Here is a 10408-nt window from a genome sequence, read left to right as displayed (position 1 = left end):
CTGTACAGGAATTAGTGCTCAATATATATTGTATAAATTTGTTGAAATCTCTTGGATGTGAATGTGTTACTTCAAGTGGCTTATATTAAGGTTCTCAGACTCACTTGGGTGTTAAAGCAAACCCAAATGTGTATTTTTTGTTACAGAGTTCTGCTTTATAATTTTGTAATAAAGTTTCAACATTAAAAAAAAAATAAAAAGAGCTGGGGATGTGTCTCCATGGTTAAACACCCCTGGGTTTAATCCCCAGGGTGATTGGTGTGATTATAAATTAGTAAAACCATTATGGAAAGCTGTGATTTCCCAAGAAAATTAAAATAGATCTACCATACAAATTCAGCATACTCCCCCTGGTATTTATCTAAAGGAGTTAAAGTCAGCACAGGGTTATTCAAAATGACTAAGCTACGGAATCAGTCTAGATAGCCATCAGCAGATCAATGGAGTATTATTCAGTGAGAAAGAAGTGTGAAATTGTGTCATTTGCTGGAAAATAGATGGAATTAAAGATCCTCATGATAAGCAACTAAGCCATACCCAGAAATACAAGTATCGCATGTTTTCTCATATGTGGAATCCAGGGATGGTGGGGGTGGGGACAACGTGAAGTAGATCAGAGACTATTAGGGAACAGAAAGGCACCAGGGGGAGGGAATTAAGAGAGGGTTATAGGGAAGGTGGATACAATCAAAGTATATTATATGCACATAGGAAAATGTCAAAAAATAAACAACTTATGTGTAATGTTTGTATGCACTCATTAATCTTTGTAAAAGCAACCAAAGAACCAAGTCCACATACTTAGAAAGTAGAAGGGTCAGAAAAGCTCATAATCTTAAGCATAATTCTGATTTTTGACAATAATGAACAGTTGCTGTAGCCTACATGTGTCTCTTTTCAGGAAATTAATGGCAATTCTGCACGGACTTTGCTCGCCTCATTTGTTATCCTATTGATCTTCCCTACAGCTTTGAGATAAGTATCGGTAGGGCTGTTTCACAGTGGCTGATGAATGGCTGATGCACCCACATCCCCAGGACTAGAATCGGCTGTGTCTTAGGTCTCAGGCTCCTTGATCATTTTCTAAACACAGCCATAGAGAGGCTGCTAACCTGGCAGAGCTGACTGTTCTCCCCACACCACCCTTTGGGCACAGAGGTCATGGTCACAAGAGAGAAAACAGGTAGATTGATTTGGCTGCCAACCTGACTGAAGCTGCTTGTTCTGATCCTCTGGGAGCTGAAGGGCCAGAGTACCCCTAACAACTGCCTGTACATAAGAGCAGTAACTATTTCCCATAATCCACACATGGTTGTGTTGATAAGGGTGGACCCAGAGGATTCCTGACCCAGGAAGATCACATCAGGCACAGATTGCCAATGTGGTTTGGTTCTGAGTTTCCAACCCAGTTGAATCCAGACTTGGAGGAACAAAGGCAGTTATCTTCAAGCTAAGCCTAGGCTTGCCTGGAATCCCTGACTTCAGGCAACTTTCATGTGTTACTAATTTGTAACTCTCATATCCCAGATCAACTGGCTTGTACAATACACCTCAACTGGTCACTTCATCTGGCAAAGGTATACTGAGTTGAGTTGGAGAAAGATGTCCTCCAGTGGTTAGGGTCTGGGTTCCAAAACATCAATTTCTCTGGAAGCCTAATGAAGCTGACTTTAAAACTTCATTTTCTGAGCTAGGTTGCTTCTGCCTCATATTCACAGGATCTTGAAATTCCTTAGAGCAAAATAAACCCAGTTCATGAACTCAGTTTTATTTATAAAGCCTCTGTTAGAAATTATTTCCAAATCACTAACTGAGGAAAAGAAATACTATGCTTAAGCAAAAATGGATAAACGTGCAAAGCAGCCAGCAGTGGCTCAGTGAGCATGCTACCTCCAAGCATGGTTCTCTGCAAATCAGATGACCTGTGATGAGCTGAGCTCTGCACTCCCAAACCCACTCAGAGACCTGGGTACAGTCTGTGACGTACTTATTTACATATTTTTAAAAGAATTTTACAGTGAGATCTTGGATTTATAGGTAAGATGGATTTGAACATGTGTTTCTTTTGTTGTAGATTTTTATGAATACTGATGAACATCCCCAGTCTACTAAAAAAAATGATCACATGGAATATCACAGATCCAAACTTGATAGTAAGTAAAAGTTCTTTCATTTTCAGTTTTTAAAAAAATTTGTTCTTTTTAAATATACACGACAATAGAGTGTGTTTTGACATATTATACATACATGGAATATAACTTATTCTAATTAGGATCCCGTTCTTGTGGTTGTGCATGATGTGGAGTTGCACTGGTTGTGTATTCATACATGAACATAGGAAATTTATGTCCCATACAGTCCACTGTCTTTCTATGCCCATCCATCCTCCCTTCCCTTCATTCCCCTTTGTCTAATCCACTGAACTTCTATATCGCGTTCCCTGCCCGCAGAGAAACACGACACCTGGTTGAAGTTTCAATGCTTTATTGCGCGCTGTCCTTCTGCTTCTATTGTTTCTTTTTCTTATCCTCCTCCCCAGCAGGGAAGTTACAGACCTTATATAGGTAAAACCACCAATCAAAGGAGAGCACACGAGGGAAAAGCGTGGACAGATACAGAGAGCCAAGCAGGGCATACCGAGATCATGCGTTGTGCATGAGACCAGAGAACCAGTCATAAAGACTTCCTTAAAATGATGTCAGATGTTTGTGCAAAAGTTAACTGCTCTGGCTCACTGCCAGGCGCCATCTTAGCCACACCTAGGGCCAGGGGTCCCGGGTACCCCGACAGTTCCCCCTTTTTTATTATAAAATTAAAGCTCGGGACCGTGCCTGTCTTAGGTTGAGTGGTCAGCATATGTCCTTACCTGTCATCAGAGTCTGCAGAGCATGCTGCAGCTCCTGTCTTAGGTTGGTACATAGCCACCTCCTTCATTACCCATCTTTGACTACCGGTCCAGCATCGAGAGCCACACTTGTGGGGAGCTGCCGGCCTCTAGGGCGGTCATGGCCTGATGAAAGATAATCCGATCCCTGTGTTGGCTGGCTCGTAGACGCACAAACAGACGAGTGAGGAAAAGGATACCAATGAGGAGAAGCAGTCCCAAAGTGCCCAGACCTGCCCACTGTTTTACAAAATTGAAAGCAGAAGAAAACCATTCAGCCATCTCAGATACAGAAGCAATATGTACCCCAGTAGAATTAGCTTTGACAATTTCGGCTCTAAGTTGTGAGGTAAGATTATCAAATTGAGATGACCAAGTAGAAGTAAGGTAAAGTGACAAATTACTAGATAACTCAGCTGCAGTGCTGAAATTATCATATACAATAGGGGTAACACAAACAGCTCTTAAAGAGTAAACACATCCCAGTCCCAAAAGTTCTTTTAATATGTCCACTTGTTCTTGTAATAGGTCCACTCTTTGATTCACCAGGAGTAAGCCTGCCCTTAAATGTTGGTTTAAAGTCTCTTGAGTTTGTAAGGCAGTAGCTGTGTTTTCAGCTAAACGGTTGACTGCAGTCGCTGTCTGTATAGTAGTTGTCAATGCAGCAGCTGCAGTCGCGGCAGCCGCTGCCGATGCAACAACGGCTGCAACCACAGCTGCCGCGATACCAAATTGTCTTTTATTTCTTGATAGTAGCACTGGTAATTCTGCATCTGTAACAGAGACTGGGATAGGTAGGAAGGTAGGGATGCGCATTAAGACCGCGCGGGAGAAATTGGTAGCATTCCAACATTGAGAAAGGTAGCAACTAGATTGAGAGCAATCAAGAGTTGTGTTATTGGAAATATTGGTTAGTAGAAACATAAAAGGAGGGAACACACAGGCTGGAGTGGATGAGAATGTAATGTTTTTAGTACAGTTAGTAGTAGTCTCAGCTCCAGCATTTTTTCCGCTCCACGTCGAAGAGTTCCATTCGCATTGTCTAAAAGATCCTCCTTTAAGAGCAAAAAAAAAAAAGGTTGTAAGTTAGTATATCCTGAAGTCGAGGTGAATAGCAACCAGCTATCAAAAGGATTAACGCGCTCCATGCCCATGGCGTCATGATCACCAAAATTATCAGTGGTACGCTGGGAAGTAAAATTTGGTGTGAAGAAAAATCCATGTTGAACTGGGGTCGCTCGCTTTGTATTTTGACAACCTGTCCAAATGGGAGGTGTGGAAAATTTTGGATTACATGGAGGAAAAATTCTGGGAGTTTTAAATCCATTAGTGGGAAGAGGTAATTTGTGAGGTACAAATCCTGTGATCAAGGTAGCTTCCCCTTCCCAGTATGTCCTTGATATGGTTATTAAATTATTATTGGCATACTGAAGACCAAGCATAGCATAACCCTGGAGCGGAGCATAAGGGGATTCCATACTCTTATAAAAGAGACCCTGTACCTGCTTTTGGAGAACAATACAAGGGCTAGAGTTATTATTACTAATAGCATTATCCTCAGGTATATCAAAGCATAAGGCTCCAGGGAGGGAGAAAGCGGAAGAATTATATGGTTGAGTCTCTGGATCATAAAGTGTAGTGGGTAATCCTGTAGCCGCATTGGTGGTGAACAACGGAGGGAGTAGAGAGGAAGTATTAGTTAACGGCAAAGGATATGGCCAAGCTTTAACTATTGCCCACAGGTTCCGGGTCTGGCTGTCCGTTTGTGTCTTTGCAGTTATGGGAAGGCTCACTATCGTGAGGAGGAGTAGTATCACTTCCATGTTGTATAGGTCTGGTCAGTCTTTCAGGAACCCAGATCGGAGTTTGTTGATCCTGTGGAAAAATACAAACAGACCCTCGGACCCAACGTAATACTGGATCTGGTCCTTTCCAGCAACCTGTCAATATGTCTTTCCACTTGGCCCATGTTTGAGGGACAGGGGAAGGGTTGCTATGGCGATCAGCCGCAGAGTGTCCATAATTGTCTATAGTCAAAAAATTTAAAATAAAAAGAACCAGATTAATTTTGTCCTTGGGAGATTTAAAGGAGGCTCCTATTCCCCCTTTTTGTTTATTAAGACAATTTTTTAAGGTGAGATGCGTCCTCTCGACTATACCTTGTCCTTGTGGATTATAGGGAATACCAGTAATCAATTGAATATTAAATGTTTGTAGAAATAGCCGGAAGCTTTTGGAGGTATAAGCAGGACCATTATCTGTTTTTATAACTTTAGGTATGCCCCAGCAAGCAAACACTTGTAGGCAGTGTTGAATGACATCTTTTACCTTTTCTCCAGAGTGAGCAGAAGCCATGATGACCCCTGAAGCAGTGTCTACTGACACATGTACATACTTTACAGTAACGAATTCAGGAATATGAGTTACATCCATTTGCCAAACATGATTAGGTAACAATCCCCTGGGATTGACTCCAAAAGATTGTACTGGGATCAAAGGAGCACAGTGTTGACAATTTTTTACTATTTGCCGAGCCACACATTTAGAGATAGGAAATTTTCTACTCAAGGTAGTGGAATTTACATGGAATTTCTCATGAAAGAGTTTTGCTTGTTCCTCTATGGAAAAAACAAAAACGGATTTGGTAGCCATATCCACCAAATCATTTGCTCTAGCCAAAGGTCCCGGTAAATTAGAATGAGCCCTAATATGTCCTATATAGAATGGATGTTTACGCTGCAGAATAAGGTTTTGCAGTGTAGTGAAATAGGAAGCCACGGTGGATAAAGAAGAAATACATGGCACAGTTTCAAGAACACTTAAAGCATTAACAACATATGAACTATCAGATAGGAGATTAAATGGCTGATTATCTGTTATTTTAAAAGCCAACACCACAGCTGCGAGCTCAGTAACTTGTGCTGAGTTGGATTGAACTATTATAGTATGAAGTTGATCATGAACAAGTGCAGCGCCTACTCCATTATAAGATCCATCAGTAAATATAGTTATACAATTTTTAAAAGGTTGGGCACTAGTCACTTTTGGAAAAATTATGGGAGTAACTTTACAAAACTGAATCCAAGGATGTTGGGGATAATGGTTATCAAACTGAGCTGAGGTGGAACAATATAATACTGACCAATCATCATCATTATTGCTTAGCCATTTAATTTGTTGAGTGGAATAAGGGGTTATAATGATAGAAGGATGGATTTCAAAGACAGTAATGCAAGATTCTATTCCCTTAAATATTACTTGAGCAACAGCTTTGGGATATGATTGTAATATTTTAGCTGGTAGGAAGGTAGGAATAGGCATTAAGACTGCTCATGAGAACCTAGAAGCATTCCAACATTGAGAGAGAAGTTTGGAGAATAGCAGCTTGATAAATACCCTGCTTTAAAACTTGTATACTTGGAAAATATGAATACATTTAATATACAAGGAGTGACCATTTTACAATTACTTTGACACTTTAATCTTATTAAATTTAGTTTTTAAAGAAAAATTTAGACTCTGTAACATAGTACAATACTCTTAACAGTTGTTTAACCATAATTGTATAAACCCCAATTTTTAAGACTAATTGTTTTAAAGAATAAAACTTAATAGACACAAAGTTAAGAGTAAATTAGTGTTTCTAAGAAATCCTTGTTATTTTACCATGTTATTTTACCATATAGATTAAACTTTGGCTTATATCAGAACATTAGTATTTCACCTTAGGAAAAACCTTAAATAGCTTTAGCTGTTTTACATACATACAACCAACTTAGTTACACACAGACTTGTTGAAACTTGCCCTTCACTTACACACAGACTTTTTTAGCACTCACTTAGACCCTCATGTATTTCATTATATAACACTTTCTTATCCAGAAAGATTTTCTTCTTCACTAAATATAGTTGTATTTTTAGAACCTTTTATTTTTTCTTTTTTATGCGTTGACCCCCTTTTGTTTACATTCTGAAACAACTCTTATGAAATTTCTGAATTTAGATAAATTACACCATTTTAACAAGATAAAATACTTTGTTGTTTATAGTACTCTAACTGAAACACAGTTGAAACCTTTAGAACCCTTTGTATATAGAATTGTACTTGTTAAGACATAACTCTTAGTAACCTTGTTTTTAGTCAAGATATTAGACAAGTGTCCTGAACAGTATTTGCTGTCTCTTTTTTGTTGAAGAAAGGTCCTAGAAACAATTGATATTAGACATTGTTTAACATCAACATTCCATTAGTTTGACCACCTAGAGACTTGCAAGTTATTTTTAAAGACATTTCACTTTTATTAGTTTACCCAATTTAAATTGAACCTTTTTAAATCACGTGAATAAAAGTATTTGGATCCATTTTTAAATTTTAATTTTAGGAGCGCTCAGTTTTGATACAGACAAAACATGACATTAGACAGCACAACATAACACATAACACAAAATCAAAGGCCTTGTAACTTTATAGGTGAATCTCCATTGCAATGTAACAGATGTTCAAAAATAACTGTAGAGTTGGATAAAAATAAAACTGATCAAAAAAAAATCATGAGCTCAAAAATACAGCATTAAAAAAAAAGAAAACAAAACAAGAATCCTGGAAAATGAGTTAGTTCTGTGTAGCAGCCAGAAGCTTAAAACAGACACCTTTTTTTTTTTTTTTTTTTTTTATCTTCAGGTTACCCCCCTTTCCCGCTGAGATCGCTGCAGTTTACATTCCAATGCAGGCTTCAGCAAGGCCAGGCAGGGGGGAGGGAGGATCACCCAGGACTTTTTAACCCTTTTTCTTCCTGGTTGAGAAATCAGGTTAGGTTTGAATGCAGAAAATCACAAAACATTATTTCTTACTACTTTTGAGGAATGGAGCTGCTGAGATCTCTGCCTAGGGGGAGGACTGCTTCAAGGACACGGGTGTTCCCTCCCTAGGTGGCCATGGAGCTGCGTGGAAGGGATCAGGAGGGGGGCCTTTTTCTGTCTCTTGTGATAGTTTCTCTTGATCCAACAATCCCGCATTTAAAAACCAAGGGGCTTTATCTTCTACAGTTTTTAAAAACTTCCTAGCTGAGGAAACCTTTAAAGGTGCTCCATTAGCCTTTAATAAAGCCTTTAATAGGCCTTCCATGCGAACTCTAGACACCTCAGAACCCATGATTAATTTACTGTGATCACTTTTCGCATACCAGTTTCAGTTCACTGGACCACCTTCTGCTTGGTCCAGGTTGATTGATGGCCACCTTTCGCGCACCACTTTCACTTTAATATCTCCAATGTGGACCGCCTTTCGCTTAGTCCAGGATGTAGCCGCCTTTCGCGTGCTACTTTCACTTTAATACCTTTAATGTGGACAGCTTTTCGCTTAGTCCAGGGTGTAGCCGCCTTTCGCGTGCTACTTTCACTTTAATACTTTTAAGGTGGACTGCCTTTCGCTAGTCCACTCCAAGCCGCATTTCGCTTAGCTCTGTCTCCGGACTGCCTTTCGCTAGTCCACTCCGAGCTGCGTTTCGCTTGGCTCTGTCTCCGGACTGCCTTTCGCTAGTCCTTACTTTCACTTTAATCGGACCGCATTCCGCGTGTCCCCGGACCACCTTCCGTGTGTCCTGACTTTAATTGGACTGCATTCCGCGTGTCCCCGGACCACCTTCCGTGTGTCCTGACTTTAATTGGACCGCATTCCGCGTGTCCCCGGACCACCTTCCGTGTGTCCTGATAGTCGCTTTACCGCGAACGTCAAGGCTGCCTTTATCACTCCTTTTTTATTATTTATAACATTAATCTCTAAAACTTACCTAGGTAGTTGCTGCTGGTTTGTTGTCTTCCGGGTCGGGTTTCGGCACCACTTATCGCATTCCCTGCCCGCAGAGAAACACGACACCTGGTTGAAGTTTCAATGCTTTATTGCGCGCTGTCCTTCTGCTTCTATTGTTTCTTTTTCTTATCCTCCTCCCCAGCAGGGAAGTTACAGACCTTATATAGGTAAAACCACCAATCAAAGGAGAGCACACGAGGGAAAAGCGTGGACAGATACAGAGAGCCAAGCAGGGCATACCGAGATCATGCGTTGTGCATGAGACCAGAGAACCAGTCATAAAGACTTCCTTAAAATGATGTCAGATGTTTGTGCAAAAGTTAACTGCTCTGGCTCACTGCCAGGCGCCATCTTAGCCACACCTAGGGCCAGGGGTCCCGGGTACCCCGACACTTCTACTGCCTCCCTGCCTACCCCTTATTGTGTGTTTGCATTCACAAATAAGAGAAAATATTCAGCCTTTGGGTTTTGGGCATTGGCTTATTTCACTTAGTATAATGATCTCCAGATCCATCCACTTACCAGCAAAAGTCATAAAGTCATTCTTTTTGAAGGCTGATTAATATTCCATTGTGTATATATATAACACATATTCTTTATCCATCAATCAGTTGAAGGGCATCTAGTTTGGTTCCACAGCTATTCTTAGCTATTTTGACTTGAGATACTATAAACATTGATGTGGCTGCATCACTGTAGTATGCTGATTTCAAATCCTTTGGGTACATACAGAGGAGTGGGGTAGGTGGGGTCAAAGGGTGTTTACATTCCAAGTTTTCTGAGTAATCTCCAAACTGCTTTCCATAGTGGTTGTACCCAATTGCAGTTCCATCAACACTGTATGAGTATACCTTTTCCCCACATCCTCACCAACCTTTATCATTACTTGTATTATTGATAATTGCCATTCTGACTGAAGTGAGATGGAATCTCAGTATGGTTTTAATTTGCATTTCTCTAATTTCTAGAGATATTGAGCGTTTTTTCATATACTTATTGACCATTTTCATTCTTTCTTCTGAGAAGTGCATGTTCAGTACCTTTGCCCTTTTATTGATTGGGTCATTTGGTTCTTTGGTATTAAGTTTTTTGAGTTCTTTGTATGTCCTGGAAATTAATGCTCAATCTGAGGTGTAGGAGGCAAAGATTTTCTCCTATTCTGTAGGCTCTCTCTTAACGTACTTGATTGTTTCCTTTGCTGTGAAGAAGCTTTTTAGTTTGATGCCATCCCATGTATTGATTCTTGAATTTACTTCTTGTGATTCAGTAGTCTTGTTGAGAAAGTTGGTTCTTAAACTGACTTGATAGAAAGTTGGGCCTACATTTTCTTCTATTTCGGGCAGAGTCTCTTGTCTAAAGACTAGGTCCTTGGTCCACTTAGAGTTTAATTTTGTGTAGGGTGAGAGATAGGTGCTAATTTTCACTGAATTACATATGGATGTCCCAGCACCATTTGTTGAAGAAGTTATCGTTCCTCCAATGTATGTTTATGGCACCCATGTCTAGTATGAGATTACTGTATTTATGAGGGTTTGTCTCTGTGTCTTTTGGTCCATTGGTTCTCATGTCTGGTTTGGTACCAATACCATACCATTTTTGTTACTATAGCTCTGTAGTATAATTTAGGGTCTGGTATTGGAATGCCTTCTGCTTGGCTTTTCTCACTAAGGATTATTTTGGCTATTCTGGGCCTCTTATTTTTACAAGTGAATTTC

The sequence above is a fragment of the Sciurus carolinensis genome, chromosome 11, assembly GCF_902686445.1.
Source record: "Sciurus carolinensis chromosome 11, mSciCar1.2, whole genome shotgun sequence".
Lineage (NCBI taxonomy): Eukaryota > Metazoa > Chordata > Mammalia > Rodentia > Sciuridae > Sciurus > Sciurus carolinensis.
This window is presented reverse-complemented; position numbering follows the sequence as displayed.